The sequence below is a fragment of the Myotis davidii genome, unplaced genomic scaffold (assembly GCF_000327345.1).
Source record: "Myotis davidii unplaced genomic scaffold, ASM32734v1 scaffold268, whole genome shotgun sequence".
Classification (NCBI taxonomy): domain Eukaryota; kingdom Metazoa; phylum Chordata; class Mammalia; order Chiroptera; family Vespertilionidae; genus Myotis; species Myotis davidii.
The window spans coordinates 2,495,731-2,515,664 of NW_006383015.1; the positions used below are offsets into that span (position 1 = coordinate 2,495,731).

General features: G+C 39.4%; 1 protein-coding gene across 1 annotated transcript in view; it reads left to right on the forward strand.

The window, feature by feature from the left end:
* Positions 1 to 19,934, forward strand: part of ABCA12 (ATP binding cassette subfamily A member 12) — a 171,552-nt gene that overhangs the window by 36,523 nt on the left and 115,095 nt on the right. The gene's annotated exons all lie outside the window — the stretch shown is intronic.

Sequence of the window (19,934 nt, forward strand, 5' to 3'; positions counted from 1 at the left end):
CGCTCCGCGCACTCCGCACCTCAGAATTTGCCTTCAGCACTGCGCCTCCTCTGAGTGTCCGAATGCGTTACTCTTTCCTCCTAGTTGTAGGACTTCCACTCAGCCACCGTTCCTGTGGTTCTGGATGATGTCCCTTCCGTCTTTTAGTTTCACTTTTGAAATGGTTGTTCGAGGCGGCAAACTCCGGTTAACCTATTCCGCCATCTTGGTTCTCCTAAGAGACCTTTCTCTAGTTATAAGAAACTTTGTCCAGGCTCTCTCTTTGGATATTTAAGGACTTCAATTCAGCTTTGTTAGATGAAAATCTTACAGTCATTTCAGGTTAGTAGAAGATTGTATTTGACCTTAGCATCTGTAATTCCTTCTCTAATTTTTTTATCTGTGGTTTTAAAGAATTACAAGAAGACAACTACAACCATTTTGTTTAATTTGAGTGATAAGACAATCATCAGTTGAGTCTCAGATTGACATTTGATAAATGAAAAGTCATTGCACTTTTTTGGTGTCTGGCTATAAGCATAAAGTATAATTCACATGTAAGTTATATATTGACATCTTGGGCAGATTGAAAATATTGCTTATAAGAGTGGTAAAAGATAGAAAAAGAAACTCCATAATGATAAGTATGAAAATCATAGAGGTCAAACCATACCAAAAATGTTTCCATTTTGAAATGATAGTTTAAGGGCAAAATATATATAGCAATTAAAGCTAAGCTACTCAGCATGGCATACCACATACCTTTCTCATTAGATTGAATACCCAAGATAAGCCTCCTGACATGTCATGTGAGCTGCTCTGCCTCAGTATACCCATCTGAACTATGGGTTTCAATCTCATTGTCCCCAAGAGAGCACCACAATGGTAAAGTGACTTCTAGTTAGCATACACCAGAGACACAGTGAAAAGCAGTATTACACTAATCCAGAAGACAAGTGAGTGGGATTGATCTTTTTTTTTTCCTTCTTCTGTTCTTGCAAATGTTTTGCTGGTGGTTCAGTATAAAGAGACGTTGGCATATAACCTCTTCTAATGTCCCAAGGAAATTAGTATTTTTGGACCATGGGATCCTCCTCACCTTTCTCCCTGGTTCCCATGCTGCATCCTGACCCTCTGTAAGCCTTTGTCCTGAACACTGATGTCTAGATCTCTCCCTCTGATGTACTACTCAGGGGGCAGCTCATGCTCAGATATTTCCCAGCCTCCTTTCTCTATCAAACTTTCACAGTCACCATCCATTTCCACAGACTCCTATTCCATGCTAGGCAACTCTACAATTTATGACCAATAGGCAGTAACACCAGTGAAACTGTCAGGTATCTGATGTTTTACACATCTCAGGAAACGTAATCTATTCATGTAATTTACATGCGTACATCTCTAGAGAACCATTACTATGTGGAAATGCCTATCATATTGCCAAGTTAGGGAAGAGGATTTAATCAGAGGCAGAAAGGGACTTCCATACCCCCATCAGCTTTCAGATCACACAGTATAAACAGAATCATGTAGTAGAAAGAATATAGGATTTGAAATCACAACTCCTTGTTGAAAGTTCCAACTTTATTTACAAATGTCACTGAGCTTCTATTACCTAATCCATAAAAGGGGAAATGATGCTTATCTTTCATGGTTATGTGGATACAGCTCAAAAAGATGTTATTTGTGAAAGTACTTTGGAACCTAAGAGCATTAAAACATGTTATAGTTACACTTGGCCACATATGTTATTGTTATAGTAATTGAAAAAGAGACCCCCTCAAGTCAACTCTTCAAGGACATATAATAGGTTATATATATTTCAAAAACTACAGGAGGACTGGCAGCTAGCAAGGGGCTTGAGTATAGAAGAGAGGGTCACAAACTTTTATGCACCAGCCTCTTCATTGATTCTTTTAAAAAAATATGTTTATTGAATCTTTAAAGAGAGGAAGGGAGAGGGACAGAGAGTTAGAAACATCGATCAGCTGCCTCCTGCACTCACCCCCACTGGGGATGTGCCCACAACCAAGGTACATGCCCTTGACCAGAACTGAACCTGGGACCCTTGAGTCCACAGGCCGATGCTCTATCCAGTGATCCAAACCGTTTAGGGCAGCCGTGGGCAAACTATGGCCCGCAGGCCGGATCTGGCCCATTTGAAATGAATAAAACTAAAAAAAACCACAAAACACCGTACCCCTTTATGTAATGATGTTTACTTTGAATTTATATTAGTTCACACAAACACTCCATCCATGCTTTTGTTCCGGCCCTCCGGTCCAGTTTAAGAACCCATTGTGACCCTCGAGTCAAAAAGTTTGCCCACCCCTGGGTTAGGGCATTCATTGATTCTTTATAGGTTATTGATCCTTCTTTCTCCTCATCTCAGCCTTAAGTCCATCAGACTGGAACAGTAAGGAGGAAGGAGTCAAGTGCTTGAACAAGGAATACTGACTGTGCTGGCCTGTTTTCCTGAGCTCTGTGGCACAGTTATAAAAGTCTTGTTGCAAAATATTTAAAAACTAGAGGCCTGTTGCACGAAGAGATTCGTGCAATAGGCTTTCCCTTCCCTTGGCTGCTGGCACCAGTTTTCCTCTGGCACCTGGGACCCAGGCCTTCACTCTGGCTGGGCTCCAGCCAGAGACCGCCCCTCCTTCCCCCCCAGCCATAGGGCTTCGCTGCTCCACTGATCCAAGGGCCATGAGGCCTCGCGGCTCTGCCCATCCCGGGGCTGTGAGGCCTTGCGGCTCCACTGACCCCAGGGCCATGAGGCCTCGCTGCTCAGCAGGCTTTGGGCACATTTTGCTTCGCTCCACCGCTTGGAGACTAGTATGCAAATTAATCGCCATCTTTTTTGGCAGTTAATTTGCATATCACCCTGATTAGCCAATGGGAAGCATAGCAAAGTATGGTCAATTACCCTTTTTGTCTTTTATTAGATAGGATGTTTCATTTGAGTAGGTGTGAGAGACATTCTGTTGTTGGAAGTTAGTAGAGGGTGGTGGCTGGTAGATGCTAAAGCTTGGATCTTATCTTGAATGTAAGAAGGCTGCTCAGAAAAGAGGGCATTATAATACCAGGAAAACTTGAACAATTTCAGTGTTGTGCCTATATAATATGTAACGGCATATGGACTCGAGAAGAGGGACTCATACTTTCATCTGAGGTCTACACAAATATGTAACTCTCTTAAGAAGGACAATTCCAGTAGTCCAGTAACAAAAAATTGTCCAGTCCCTTTTGAATTTTGGTTTTGTGTTAGAGACGTCAAGATCCTCTACTTATTTGGTAGAGGAACAAAACTCCATCTGAATCTCCTCTTCCCGAATACCCCTTCTGTTCCCTGTCTCAGCATCTTCTCTTGCATTCTTTTGGGCCCCTCTAAGACACACACACACACACACACACACACACGTATATAAAAACATTACATAGTATGTAATAAAATATATAATATACCCGCACACTTAAATGTATAACTTTAAATATTAGCTCTGTAATGGGTTATAAAGTAATGTTGTCAGAGTATTTCTATGTCAAAAAGTAATTCAAATAGGAGTATATAATTTGGCCATCTTTATTTAGGGGGAAAACTAAATCTCAATCCTCTTCCTCATTTCTGTTTGTTTGTTTTGTCAAGAAATGAAGGTAAGTAGATAAGGGAGTCAAGATAAATTTTAACGGAGCTTGTGAATACAAATATGCACAATACAAAACTCAGGTAGGGTAATGGTCTCTCTCTTCCTGGGCAGGTATTGGCATCATAAAACCAGGCTTACTGTAGAGAGCAAAAATCTATATCATAAAAGGTCTGTGGTTGTGACACCATAATGGTGGAACGACCAAACCATTGGTCACCAGAAGGTGCATGGAGCACCTCTCGCGGTCTGGGATTCATGGCTTGCGCAGGGCTGGTGGGGCTGGCACAGTGAAGGCAGGTCCCATGGCTCACGCAGGGTGGGTCTTGGCCTCTTGCGATTTTGTGCACTGAGCTTCTAGTAAATAATAAATGTAAGCACTTTTCAGGGTCAATCCACGAATTCTCAGTTCTCAATTCTTGATCAACAAATATCTGAGCACTGATCCAGAAAAGATAAAAAGTAATGTGATTCTAAGGGGCAAAGGAAATAGGGGCTTGACTTTAACTGCTTTGAAGGGCTGCCTAGTATTGCCAGTGCTGTCTGTATGAAACCCAGTTACTGCAGCAAGCAGGGAAATGGACTATTGGGTGGACAATGGCACTTATGATCCCATCTTGACTTCCCAGTGGAGCATCCCTCTGGACACAGGAAGGAATAGATGTTACTTATGGCCATGGACTGGGCTGCCTCTGATGCATCATTTACTCCTGCAGTGTCTTTCTTTTCTAATCTATAAAATATAAATAAGTAATTTTTTCTCTTGTAAGCAGCCCAGGGCAGTTTTTGCTTAGATTTATAAATATACATTTTTAAAGCATTCTGGAACTTAATTAGGAATGTGTATCTTAGATCTGTGATAAATCCTTGTAATTACATCTTTAGGGGAGCTATCCACTTTATTTGTTAAAGACATTTCTTTAAATTACACTGAAAGTATTAATTATTGACCGCATTCCGTAAACAAGCAAAAATAAATGATGTGGGACTAAAGATGTAAAACAGGCCTTTCAAATCCAGGTGGGATTCTCCAAATCAGTATTTGGAACAAGAAAGAAAATCTTCACCTAGAAGAGTTATTATAAGAATTGAGAAACATATGTCACATGAAGAAATACATATTAAGAATACAACAAATTGTGGTCATCCATTTATTTATTTATTCACTTATCTACTTATCTATTGGGGCATCCAGTTCCAACCAACATTCTGGCATTAATCTTATTGGTATATCTAACTTTAATTTCTTCCCAATTTTCTATACTGCACCTGATTTATTGGCCTTTTTAAATGTTGAAAGTTTCTTGCCTGGAACTTAAAGTTTCTGTTAATTTTTTTTTTCTGAGCATATTATTAAGTAACACAAAATTTAGAGCTGTGCAATGTTACCCAATGGAATCATTCACAAAAGTCTGGTGCTTATGAGGAAACCTGGGCATGTTTAGCAGCAATAAAGCAAAAGCTGGCAACTTATTTTGTTGATGTGAATGATATAAAACAAGAGGGAAAATGATCAGGAAAAGATAAAATGGAATTGGAAGGAATTAAGGGGATTTACCATGACTTAACTGTTCCTATAAGCATAGTAAGGAGACAGTGAAGTTGCATCAATTTTGATATTTGAAAATTGGAGCTCAGTTTGAGCTTTCAGATATCTCCTATGTTTCATTTTCATTATTTGTTGATATTCTCTCAGGCTAGACTGAGGATTTGATACTGAATATTTAGTAAGGCCCTCCTCATTTACACTTATTGTCTCAGAGCCAGAAACAAAGTGCTGTGATTTCAAATTCTAAATCTTCTGTAGTTGGCCACCTTTTTTTAAAAAAATAGAAACCCACCTCTGTCTACAGAAGGATTTTCTTTTGTGTTTCAGCAGAGCTTTATGCTTCTTTCACCTTTTCCAGAGATTGAAGTGGGAAGAAAGAATGGCGTGAGGCGTGCAATTTTAGTATCTATTATATCTGAAGACAAAGCATTTGAAGACTTTTAACATCCTTCTGTTTTTCTTCACATCATTAGGCTGAGAGAAGAAAAGCACCTGCCTGCATCAGACACAAAAGGGGCTGCTATAAAGTCCACTAGACATGCATAAAAAGGGACAAGCAGGAAGAAACAAAATACACGATGCTACTCACCTAGTTCATGCACTGAGTCACAGCCCAGTTTAATGACTGGACTTACAGGAAGGATTTAATTTCATAGTTCACTCAGAAATGTCTAATCCTGGAAGGGCAGTTTCAAAATGGGAAAAGAAGGTTAATTGCCTGGAGGTTAATGTGTCAATTACATATAATTCTCAGATATCAATGGCCCCCAATAAAGATAGGGTGGCCAGGGTTTGTTTTGCTAACATGATGAACCCTGTGTGTTTTCCTTTCTCTCAGTCTTCCTAAGCATAGAGACCCAGGTAGTTCTCTGGTCCAACAAGAGCATTTCCAGGTTAGGTACCTAAAAGGTGTTCAGGGGCCATCGGTGGATTGTTTGAATGAATAACGGTGCCACATTCGCTGATGTAGACACACATACTGAAACAGTATCTACCCCAAAAGGGACAACAGAAGGTAAACAACAGCAGGGATGCATAAGAACTAGGATTTTTTAAATTAGGAAGGGATTTGAAGGCAGCATTGCCTACAATTTAAAAGAGCAACACTTCTATGAAAGCAGCCATGTGGCAAAGTCAGAGGAGTCTACTAGATCAGTACTCTCTCAAGTGGTCAAGGAGGATGGCAGAAGCTAACTACGATGCTCACTGATCTCGCATTACTCTTGTCTGCTCAGTGGTGGAGAAGGCCACCCCAGATTTGACAATGAAAGCTGGAGGAGTCTGGAGGAATGAAATGGCATCACTTTCCTTGGTTGTCATCTTTAAAAATCTGAAGGGACTGCAGTATGAAACTGACCCACTAATAAAGCTGTATCATTTACCTTTAATTATGAGAATATCTTCAAAGTGCTGCCAGCTGGCTAATGGCTAACCTATTTTTTCAATATGAGGAGAGAGATCCTGGGAATTCACATTAGGTATAAGCAGAATTCACATATCTTTAAGCAGGAAAAAAAAATGACTACCCAGGCAGCTCATTTGGTATAGTTTTAATAAATTAAGCTATGTCTTTCAAACCTGCTGAATTTCCTTGAAAGTATTAACTGAATATTTGCAGTTGGGAAAACTAGTAGTTGGAAGTTTGATATGATATTCTCACAAGGCTCAGAGTCAGGGGTCCTTTAGATAAGTTGAGGTATAGTAGATAAAAGATCAGATCCCAGGGCAATCCCAAAAATCAGTTGAATAAGTAAATAGGTTAAAAAGAGCATGGCAATCAGTTTGAACAGTGAGATGACTTTTAGAGACTTAGAAACGATCTAAAAACATATTTATTAATAATTCAGAAGCAATGCAAATAGATGGCACATATTTGCCAACACCAACAAGAAGTTTGTAGGATTATAAGAAACCCTTAAAGGACTCAATTAAGCTTGGTAATGGGGTAAACACAGCAGCAGATGATGCTCAGTAGAGAGAAAGATGAAGGTAATATACAATGAACAATTTGAAGTCCTGCATTTAATGAGTTCTGATTAGCCTTGCCTCACACGAAGAGAGATTCCCAGCTAGTGTCATAAACAGGGTCGGGAGGACCTCGGCAAACATCCTAGGTCAAGGAGTTACTACCACAATTGCAAACAATGGAAGGAATTTATCAAACCAGAGAGCATGGTTATAAAGCTGTTTTTGAACTGGCTTATAGGTAAGATTCCATTATAATGAGTTTTCTCTGCTACTTCAGTAACTGAACCTCCTAGCTAAGGTCGAATGCAATTCCAGTATATTATCATTAAAAAGAAAAGTGTGGAGTATTTCAAACACATTGGCAAGCATACAAATGACACAAACACTCATGTATCCACTACCTAACTTTATCAAACCTGAACATTTTTATGCCATGTTTCTTTCAGAAATATTTTTGTGTGTGTTTTTTTTTAAAGAAGTCAAACATTAAGGTACCATTGAGGTCCTTGTGTAAATCTCCCAGATCAATTTCTATTTCTTTCTTCTTTCTTGAAGAAAAACAATATCATAAATTCAGTGTGTAGCATTCCCATGCTTCTGTTATACTAGAGGCCCGGTGCATAAAATTCAGGTGGCGGGGGAGGAGGTTGTCCCTCAACCCGGCCTGCACCCTCTCCAATCTGGGACAACCCTCTCAAAATCTGGGACTGCTGGCTCCCAACCGCTCGCCTGCCTGCCTGCCTGATTGTCCCTAACTGCTACTATCTGCCAGCCTGATCACCCCCTCACCACTCCCCTGCCAGCCTGATCGCCCCCAACTGCCCTCCCCTGCCAGCCTGGTCCCCCCGAACTGCCCTCCCCTGCCAGCCTGGTCATCCCTAACTGCCCTCCCCTGCTGGCCATCTTGTGGTGGCCATCTTGTGATGACATCAGGGCAGCCATCTTGTGACCACATGGGGGCAGCCATCTTGTGTGAGGGTGTGATGGTCAATTTGCATATCACCTCTTTATTATATAGAATATTTGTACTACATAGTTATATACTTGATACTTATATACTATTATCTTGCAGGATTTTGAGAAATTCTGTGATTTCTGAATTTTCTTTAATTTCATTGTTGTTATTGAACCAATATACTCCTTGCAGCTGGGGAGCATGCACACCATGAGGAACTGTGGTGACTCAGTAAGAGGGTATTAGAAACACCTGCTGCAGGATTTAGATTTTTGGGGGATGATTAAGAGGAGTCCTAGGAAGCAGGGTTTTGTTCCAAAATTGGTGCTGACAGGAATCAGGGACAATCAATGATTCTTTGCAGAAGAGTGTCTTTTAAAATTTCCTTGCTATGTAGTATGTCAAGTAGTTTATTTTCTTCTTCTCTTACTATAAACAGTGCTGCCCCGAATCTTTATTTTCTATGTCCCCTAGTATAGTGTAAGTGTTTTTTTCCAGTTTTATCGAGATACTTGAGGCCCAGTACACAAAATTCATACATGGGGAGGGGGTCCCCCAGCCTGGCCTGCATCCTCTCCCAATCCGGGACCCCTTGAGGGATGTCCGACAGTCGGACATCCCTCTTGCAATCTGGGGCTGCTGGCTCCTAACTGCTTGCCTGCCTGCCTGATCACTCCTAACCCTTCTGCCTGCCTGATCACCCTTAACCACTCTGCCTGCCTGCCTGATCATCTCAACCACTCTGTCTGTCTGCCTGACTGCCCCTAACCACTTACCTGCCTGCCTGATCACCCCTAACCGCGTCTGCCTCAGCCCCTGCTGCTGCAGCTTCATCTGGAAGGATATCTGGAAGGATGTCTGGAATGACATCCAAAAGGTCAGGTTGTTTGGCTGTCCAGTCTAATTAGCATATTATGCTTTTATTATTATAGATAATTGGCACATAACATTATATTAGTTTAAGGTATTACAACATAATGATTGACATATGTGTACATTGTGAAATGATCACCACAGTACATTTAGTTATATCCATCAACTCACATGGTTACAATTTTTTTCTTGTGATGAGAAATTTTAAAGTGTACTCAACTTAGCAACTTTAAATATGCAATACAGTATTGCTAACTATAAACTCTATGCTATACATGAAATCCCCAGGACTTATTGATCTTGTAACTGAAAGTTTGTACTGTTTGTCCACAGGTTTTTAAACATTATATAAATGGTAACCCATTCTGGAATCTTTTTGCATCATATTCTTTAGGCTGAACATAATGTTTTGCTAAGGATTACATTTTTTGTTGTTGTTAATCCTCACCTGAGGATATTTTTTCCATTGATTTTTTTTAGATAGATTGGAAGGGAGGAAAATAGATACAGAGAGAGAAACATCAATGTGAGAGAAACATCCATTGATCGCCTCCCATACATACCCTGACTGGGGCCAGGGATCAAACCTGCAACAGAGGTATGTACCCTTGACTGGAATCGAACTTGCAGACCTTCTGTCTGCAGGCTAACGCCCTATTCACTGAGCCAAACTGGCTAGGGCCAGCATTACATTTTCTATATCTCCATTGACTTATGCAGCTTCACTGTATTCATTTTTACCACAAACACCATTCATAGATGTATCACTTCCTAGCCATTGTTTTTTAATGAGCATCTTAAGTGCTTAGTACTTTTTTCCAATTTTTTTCCCAATAGTATCATGATGACTATTCTTTTATGTCTATTGGGGCACGTGTGCATGTGTCTCTAGTGTATTTACCTGGAGCTATGCCCATTTTAACCTTTGAATGTGGCCAAATGCTTTCCACAGTGGTGTTACTATGTTCCCTTTCCCCACCATAGGATGAGAGTGCCCACTGCGGCATGTCCTCCCTTACACTTGATGTTCTTGTTGCTTAAGAGGTATGACTTCTCTCTGTCTAGAAAAAGCTGCTGTACCTCTACTAGTACATTTATTTATTTTTATTGTATTGTATGGACACTGTGAACTGAATAAGTGATCATTTTAATTCAGATTCAAATTTGCAGCCAACGTCTAATAACACACAGACCCTTGGCACCTATTCCCGTGCTGTCTTTATGTTTTCTGACCCTTGTTTGTTCTCATTCTGATCTCCTCATTACCTAATTTTTCCCATTATGGCATGTGTACTTTTATAAGCCTCTCCAAAAGCTTCTGGGATGAAATCCCCTTCTGCAAGCAATGTTTTAGACAACTTTTGCTGAAGGACTCACACGGTGATGTACTACAGGAGTGCTAAGGTGCTTGCTGAATTACTAGAGCTGAGCCAGTTAGTGAGGTGGCAGTTTATAAGTAGTGTTAGTAGGTTAAGACTCAAGCCAAGATATTTCCTTAAGCAAAACATTTCCCCCCAAGCCTCTTTTCTGTTAGGGATATGTGAGATCATGGGTTAAGCCACTGCTTCCCAAAGCGTACCCTGTGGAATATTGGTTCCCAGGATATAATCCAGTGCTAACTTAAAATACAGGAAGAAAGAGGAAAAAAACGAGAGAGAAAGAAAACCATATTCTGGGCTCACATATGTGGAAATATGAATTAACCAAAGTTATTCATGATTTTTACTGAAAAATTTCTTGGAGTCTTTAATATGCAAATGTATTCTGACTTCCCCAGAACAGGAGATGGAGTTTAGTTTCCTGAACTCATTTGGCCCCAGAGTCTGGTTTATGCAAATCCTGATGCTCCCCTGCTTCCCACTCCCCCAGTCTCCAACATCCCATTGGAAACCATCATGATGGGAGAGGAATTAACCCTTCATTTCATTTCCTTAGTCCAAGCATTGTGATTGAACTACCTAGATGGCTGGGTGACATGCAATGGGGTTAACAGAGCAACACTTCCCTCACAAATCAGAATAGATGTGGAGGCACTGAGGATGCACCATTCCTCCCTTTGCCAGATAGTAACTGATGTTGATGGCTCTGTGGAAGAGGGCAATGTCTTAGGGGAGGGGCTGCAACTAATAGGGCTAAGCACCTAGGTCAGCGGTTCTCAACCTGTGGGTCGCGACCCCTTTGGCTGTCGAACGACCCTTTCACAGGGGTCGCCTAAGACCATCCTGCATATCAGATATTTACATTACAATTCATAACAGTAGCAAGATTACAGTTATGAAGTAGCAACAAAAATAATTTTATGGTTGGGTCACAACATGAGGAACTGTATTTAAAGGGCAAGAAGGTTGAGAACCACTGACCTAGGCTCTCAACCCACTGACACCAGCCCAACCAGCCCAGTCTTACCAATGTGTACCCAGCTTCATATCAGCCCTGCCTCAGAGGTCACAGGGCACTTTCCTGGTTAGCCACATGTAAGGAGAATTAGGAGGTTAAGTTTTATAGGAAGAATGCTCTACAATGAAATAAGGATCTAAGGTTTCTTTTAACCTGAATTTAGATTTAGGAGGAAATAAAAGTTGCCAGGTTTATGATTGCAAATGTCCCTGGCAGGGAGGTTTTTTATAATGCAATTGTGAATCTTTGTTACTAGAAGACAAAATTTCAGACAAACAAAATGTTAGTTACTGTTAGGCCTCATCTAACAATACAAACAGACCCCACTCACCCAAGATGAGCCATAGGACTCAACTTTCCTTGCCAAGTGGGGATATTTTGAATTGTATTAATGAGATTCTCCTTTTTTAACTTCTCCAGATTCAGTCCATGTGGGAGTTTATTATCTGGCACGTATGTGCTACTGTTATGTCTCCAAAGCTTGAATCAAACCAATTTTGTTTACAATTTAAATAGAGCAGGCCATGGACTTTGGAATCCATCCCCCAACAGGGTCTCCTTAGCATTCAGAAAGGAGGGAGCACATTCTATTTTGGAAACTCAGCAAGGTGGGTTATGGGGCCCTTTGGGACCATCAGATCACGTGGGCACTTTAAGATCAAAGAGATAACATCCAAAGGGATAGCAAGGTCCCAAGTCCAAATGACCTTATCTTCTTATCTTAAAAAGTAATAATAGTAATAAGCCAAAGACATAAAGGAGGCAGGAATCTTTCTCCACTTCCTTTGCACCTGAAATGTCATAGCCAAAGTCCCTAAATTATCTCCACGGGGACATGTTTTGCACCTTTCCAAACCTGTTGGCTATGGTACTTGAAAGAAACTGTGAGGGATATGGGGGATGGAGAAAAGATACTAGCAGGTAGGACACTATCTCAAACGACCCAAGGTTTGTTCTTGTTCTCTGTGGCTCTATTCATTAAAACTATACAGGTGCCAGCCTCTGGAGTATAGGATCTGCTTACGTAATGCTTTCAGGATTAGGCATCTTGCTTCAGCCCTTGCTACCAGAAGCAGCCTACCTTTTTTGCCAATGGATTTGAACTTGGAAAAGCACCTGCACTATGAAGCAAGACTTGCCTGGGGAGAATTAGGAAGAATGTGTCATGGCACCACACCCACTAAGCAAGCAGTAATTGAAGCACTATGCCAGTTGATACAGGTACATATTATGAATTACTAGGGAGAGAAACACATCATGCAATACTCCTAACCATTCATTGGCTCAAGACACAGAGATGGGAGACCAGGTAGAGCAGCAAAGCCCCAGCCACTGCGTGGAAAATAAGATAAATGTTGCAACAGCAGTCTGATGAGCAATGGTAACTCATGATTCTCTGGGGCCTTTCCTCTTCCATGATCAGAGTACCTTACACAAGCTTCATCTAATTAATCTTCCTTGTGCCCTGTGAGGCGGCAAGGCCCATTATCCTCAATTTGGTAGATGTGGAAACAGAGACAGAGAGAGGTTAATTTACCTCTGGTGATTCAGTGACTCAACAGCAAAACCAGAGGTGGCACCTGCTTCTCAAATTCTCAGATTGTTCCCCCCAAAATATGCTGAAACTTAGCTAAACAAAATGTTGTTTTCATTAGCGTCATGTATCATGCAGGTCTAGTTCTATTTCTGGCATTTTATTTTTCATGTGAGCTTGAGCAAATTGCTTGTTCCCACTGAGGTTACCTGCAAAGTGGGTATAACACTTGCCTTGCCTTTGGCTCATGTGAAATGATGATTGTTTAATTCCTCTAAAAAACATGAAGTTTTTTAAACCAATGTTTCACTTTTTCCAATACATGTTATTTTCATACATAATATTTCTGACAATTGAGGAAAAAATGACTTCTACCTGCATTTTTAAAAATTAAAGAGTGATGAGCTTTGAAACCACTCTCTCTCTGCCCTCTTCTCTCTTACACACACACACACACACACACACACACACACACACACACACATTATATTTTTAGTCTTTACATGAAAAAAATTTAAATGGAAGAATGAACCTTACTTAGCAATTCACACAGTGCCAGACACACTGTATCTGTTCATATTTATTGAATAGATAATGAATGGATTCACTTTGTGGATAATAAATTTAGTTGTTGAAATTACAGCTGTCAGTGTGGAATAGCTAGATGTTTGAGGGAACCAAGATAAAGTGCCTATAACAATAAGTGCTACTAGTTATGCGAATCAATATCAATCTATCCATTTCTATAAGGCACAGGAATATAATGCATTGCTATCCACTGAACTTACTATACCCATTGTTATCTTTTGATCTTACTATAATAATAGGACAAAATTTGAAACATTGTCCTACAAATAATAAAGATAAAGATGTAGATTATATTAAAGTCCCAAATCATGCAGTATTCTTGTCACCCTCAGGGTTTTATTCATTCATGGATTCATTTATTAATATAATTAATGATTACTTGCAATCTTGCAATGAGTCAAGCATTTTGCTAAGAACCATGTAAGGCTCCCCCCCCCCAAATAGCTGATGTTTTTATCCAGTCTCTCAAAATGTGGAATTTTATTGAGTTAGTATCAATCTACGGATTCAGTCATATTAGTATTTAACTCTAGCCTACGGTCTCTCTGGGCCACAAAGATTAGAAAAAAATAAAATCCCTACTTATAGGAATTGGAGTCAGAAGTGTATTTGATTTTACCTGGTGATGGGCAGGAAACAGGACACCTCTCCTCAAAGAACAACCCAATTCTATAAGTGGAAAGCTCATGGGAGGGACAGGGACAGCCCTATGGGTTCCTGATAGAACGTTGTGAAATAACTTGAAAGGCTAGTTATATCATTTATAATTTCACTTAGCTCTTTAAAGTGTAATAAAGAACAAAATATGCTAAAAACAACAAGGAGGATGACATGACTTACTTTAATAAAATATTACAAATATACTTCTGAAATTAATTTCATTTTCCATATTTTCTTTATTTATATCTGGTTATTTAAATTATTTGTAGACAATGTTTCTGGACATGCTTGTCTCATTTTGTGCTCTTGTTATGTGTGTGGTGATCATTTTTGTGTGTGGTGTTTCACAAGGAGTCTTGTCATTTGCCTGATCAGAAGGCCTGCTACTTATTCTAACAACGTGACTCTATATCCAAAAAGTTAAAAATATATAATCCCTTCATATTTTGAAAAGCCAGGTATTTCCTTTTAAGATTTATCATTTATGTCTTTAATGGGATAAAGACCAAATTACTTTTCACCTAGAAATACAAAAAACAAAACCTAGGCTGTGTTCTGACTTGCTTTAAAAAAACATACAAAGAAACACATGAGAGTCTTCCCATTCTACCATAACTATAATGTTCGCAAATATTACCCTGGCAGCCTACAAAATATGCTTCCTGAGCCTAGTGATGTCAAATGGAAGTAGATTCATTACAGAAAAGACTGTGACATTTCTTTCTTTAATAATACAATAGAGACTAGCACTTCTGGAGATAGTGCCAGTGAGCAATGTGCTCCTGAATTTATTATGGAAGTGAGTAAAAATCCTTCTGTGCTGGTGAAAAAATGAAAGGGGTAAAGGAAGATGTTGGAGAATGTGTATTCTTGACTGTCAGTGGCTAAGAGATAGAGGAGTAAGTGAGAGAGAGGAGTAGCAGGAGAGAAAACGAACAGGAAATAGTAAATAAAGGAGGTGGCAAGGGGACAGGAAAGAAAAAAGATAGAGAAATAGATGAAAAGGGATATTAAGTAGATGAGATGAGAGGAGAGGAGAGGAGGGAAGAAGAAAATAAGTGAAAACAAGAAGTGAACAAGGCAGAAGAGTGAGAAGGATGAGTGTGAGAAAGGTCATCCTTCCAAGAATCAACAAACTACAGCCAGTGAGCCAAACCCAACCTACTCCCTTCTTTGTAAATAAAGTTTTATTGGAATACGACCAGGCCCCTTGATGTACATGTGGTCTATGACTGTTTTCCTGCTATAATGCCAGAGTTGACTAATGGTGATGGAGACAGTTGATTGTATGTGATCCCAAACTTAAAATATTTACTTTCTGGCTCTTATGAAAAAGTTTGCAGTAAACCCAGTTGTTCTCAAACTTTAGCATGCAACAGAATTGCCTGGAGGGCTTATTAAAGATTGCTGTACCCCACCCCACCCCAGAGTTAAACATATCTGGAGTGGGATCTCAAATTTTCTTGTCTAATAAGTTCCCAGGTGATGCTGCTGCTATTGTCCAGGGACCACACTTTGAGAACCACTGCTCTAATCTTCACATTATATCGCACTAAAATTGCTCTAAATAAGGACTTCTGTGCGGAAAGGGAAAGGAATATCAAAGGTGTTCCCTCTATTAGGTAAACATAGATACATTGCTTGATATCACAGTTGTTTACAAAATATCTATTTTTTAAAAAATCTTTAGAAATGGATCTTTTGGTAAAGCTGGTTTCATTCTTAATGAAAAATAAATTTGATGTAGGTAAAACCTTAGGTGATTGAAGGTCTGTTCCTAAAACTGTTTTGTAGTCTGGTTTGATTCCTCTCCCTGAAGTAGCATTGGATTCTGTTAATGCCATTGCTTGTCTGTGTCACTAATGTCAACTGTATCCAGTTTATGTGGGGAACTTCTCCTCACCTATAGGGGGCTCCATAGCCAACCTCACTGCCTCTACCTGGAGCCCCTAAGAAACTAAGCCGTAAGATGATGGAATTTTGCTTCCCACCTACCCCACCTCTCTTAGATTATGCTGGAGTCTTCTGACTCTAATTTCCCATGAAATTGCAAGTTCTTCAACAGCTTTTCTCCTAGAGATGGGCATGAATGTTGTCCTAGGTGTGAGACCTTTGGAAATTCTGATTCCAGTAACTTTATCCAGTCTAAACACTCCATCTCAAGAACCTGAATAAAAATTTCCCCTGCAAGTAGAGCTGTGGTTTGCACAGTTGTGATCTTTCTCTATTTGTATCCTTAAATCTGGGCTCTGGCTAAGAATGTAGGCAACCACTTATTAGCCTTAAATTTGCATGATTCACACTTGATATATGGAAGTTTTGTAAGGGATAGAGAAATGTTTCTCTTTTCTCTGCATCCTATCATTACAAATATAAAGAGAAACATAATTTGGGAACTTGAAAGTTCCATAGACACCTTCAGAATAGGAGTTCAACTTAGAATTAGCAGCTCTTTAAAATGTGTGAAGGGCCTGGCTAGCATGGCTCAGTGGTTGAGTATCGACCTATGAACCAGAAAGTCATGGTTCAATTCCTGGTCAGGCTACATGCCCAGGTTGCGTGCTCAGTCCCTAGTGTGGAGTGTGCAGGAGGCATCCAATCAATTTCTCTCTCATCGTTGATGCTTCTATCCCTCTCCCTTTCTCTCTGAAATCAATACAAATACATTTTTAAAAAATGTTTGATGGTTTCATTCCACCATTGTTCTGAGTGGTCACTCCCTTGCACACATAATTGAGATGGACAGAAGATAAAATTCATTTTTTTAAAAGAAAGCTACAGTAGAGTTTAATTAATTTTGACTTGTTAGTTCTAGAGCATTTATAGATTTTGTGAAAAGTTGATGTGCATGAAAAAGTATATTATGGATATCAAAGAAGAATGAATGATGTAAATGTATGTTATATGCCTCGCATAGCATGTGGAATACAGTAGATGCTTAATAAATCAGTGCTAATGTTGCTGCAACAGGCCTCTTTATCTTAATGAGTGTATGTTTCTTGGTTAAGAAATGATGGTAAGTGCTTCCTTTGGCAGCACAGATACTAAAATTGGAATGATACAGAGAAGATTAGCATGGCCCCTGTGCAAGGATGACATGCAAATTTGTGAAGCGTTCCATATTTTTATGCTAAGCGAAATAATCCAATCGGAGAAAGATAAATATCACATGATCTCACTCATATGTGGGATATAATGATCAACATCATTTGATGAACAAAAATAGATCCAGACACAGATGGCAGGGGAGGGGGGGGTTAGAGAACAACTAAAGGACTTGTATGCATGCATATTATAACCAATGGACACAGACACAGGGGCGGTGGGGGCTTGCCCAGGGTGGGAATGGTTTTGAGGGGGTCAATTAGGGAAAAAGAAGACATATGTAAAACTTAAGACAATTAAAAAATGATGGTAAAATAAGTAGTGCAGGCAGTTAATGTTCTGTGTAGCACTGTGCTAACTAAAGCTTTGCACACCTAAACCAATTCTTCATTTGCATAAAGCCATTGTGACTGGTTAAATATCAATTATCTATAGAACTACGCAAAATGTATACTGTTTGTACTTGGTTTTTGTTGTTGTTGTTGTTGTTTTTAAATCTTCATCCAGACTTGTTTTTTAAAAAAATCCTGTGATTTCTCAGTCCCTCTGGCCCAAGGGGGCTATGATGACTCACTTTTTACCCACCTTGCAATGAAAATGGCTTTACTTTTTCTTAGTATATAAAAAAAAATGCCTGATAGTACTATGAACAATAAAAATACTTAAAAATGAAAAAAGAAATAATGCCTTGATGGCTGGATGGGATAGCTCAGTGGTTGAGCCTCAACCTATGAACCAGGAGGTCCCAGTTCGATTTCTGGTCAGGGCACATGCCTGGATTGTGGGCTTAACCCACAGTAGGGGGCATTCAGGAGGCAGCTGATCAGTGATTCTCTCTCATCATAGATGTTTCTATCTCTCTCCCTCTCTCCCTTCCTCTCTGAAATCAATAAAAACATATTAAAAAAATCCTGTGATAAATTTTTCTGTTGACTAGGCATATATATATTTAATCTTCAAAGAATATTATGGGTTTAAATTCTTTCAAATTTTCCTCTAATAATTTGCAAACTTTAATCAATGCCAGAAAAAGTAAAATTGGATGTAATGTGCCACCTCTTCCCAGGTCTTCTTTCCATGACTTCTTTTTCCTTCTTTTCCTGTTACAATATAGCTTCCCTTGAGCTTCCGCTGTTTTCAGTACTGCCTGGCTCAGTCATACTCTCACCTTGATAAGACGCATAGGACAGAGGTGGTCACTGTTTTTGTTGCCCTTCCACCTGCCTTCCATTTAAACAACCCACTGCACATGTTTGACATGGAAAAGAATTAAACCCAATTGCAGACCAGCACCCCTAGTAAGAAGCCACACCTGCAATCTGTGTAACTGGTGGAATACCATTAATAATGAAATTGCACTGCAGAATTGTAAAGGTCATGCTGTATGCAGTTCACTGGGGCAGAATTTTGTTATAGAGGGATGATGTGTAACGTTAACCACCAATTTGACAGCTATTCCCTAGCTTATTCAAGGGATTGTCCTATAAGGAAAATATTGCAGGTTCATTGCAATTTTCACTTGGGTGTAATATTAGGAGAGACCTGGTCTTTCTGGTGTCAAAAAGAGAAGCTGCTTAGAAGGTAGTACTAAGTAGTTGGGTAGATTTGTCTTTCTAATTTCTTCTGAATTTTCAAAACTTTAATTCATACTGGTATGATTTTATGTATTAGGTATTTCTATGACTGCTATAACAAATCACCACAAACTTAGTGTCTTACAAATAACACAAACTTATTTTACAGTTGCGGAGGTCAGAAGTCTGAAATTTAGACTTCGCATTTAAAAATTATGGTGTTGGCAGGGCTACTTCCCTATGGTGGTTCCAAGATAATCTGTTTCCCTGCCTTTTGCAGCTTCTAGAAAAAGCCCATTTTCCTCAGTTTTTGTCTCCTTTCTCCAACTTCAAAGTCAACAGTATAACATCTTCCAATCTCTCTCTCTCTCTCTCTCTCTCTCTCTCTCTCTCTCTCTCTCTCTCTCTCTTCTGACAAACTTTCTTATTGCCCCTTCCCTTTTATTTCCAATTTTCTTTCTTTGTCTCAATCTGTATATAAGTTGGCTGAATCAAAACTTGATTTATTATTCTCTCTGCTAATATATGAATGCATGCTTAGCCATGTTGCTCTTACTGTGTTTTTAAAAAATGTTTTCCTCTTTCTTTTTATAATGAAAACAGATCTCTTTCACAATGAAAACAATATTTTTATTTATTTTTTTAAAAAAATATATTTTTATTGATTTTTGTACAGAGAGGAAGGGAGAAGGATAGAGAGTTAGAAACATTGATCAGCTGCCTCTTGCACACCCTCTACTGGGGATGTGCCCGCAACCAAGGTACATGCCCTTGACTGGAATCGAACCTGGGACCCTTCAGTCCGCAGGCTGATGCTCTATCCACTGAGGCGAAAACACAATATTTTTAACAGAATTTTGAGGAAGCTAAGGTTTTGTTTTTTAGTCTTCAGTTTGGAATTACCCTTATAGTTTCTAAATCTGCCTTTTTTGGAAAGTTCAGGGTTCCCATGTTCCCAGAAGGGAGGAATCTAGAGTTTCAATATCAAAATTGTTACTTTTCAGCTTTCCTATTGTCTCGATTCATGTGTATGCCATCTTCATAATTTATAAAGCAGATATTAAAGGTTATAAAACCCTCTACTGTTATAGTTCTTGTTTTCTGTAACAAA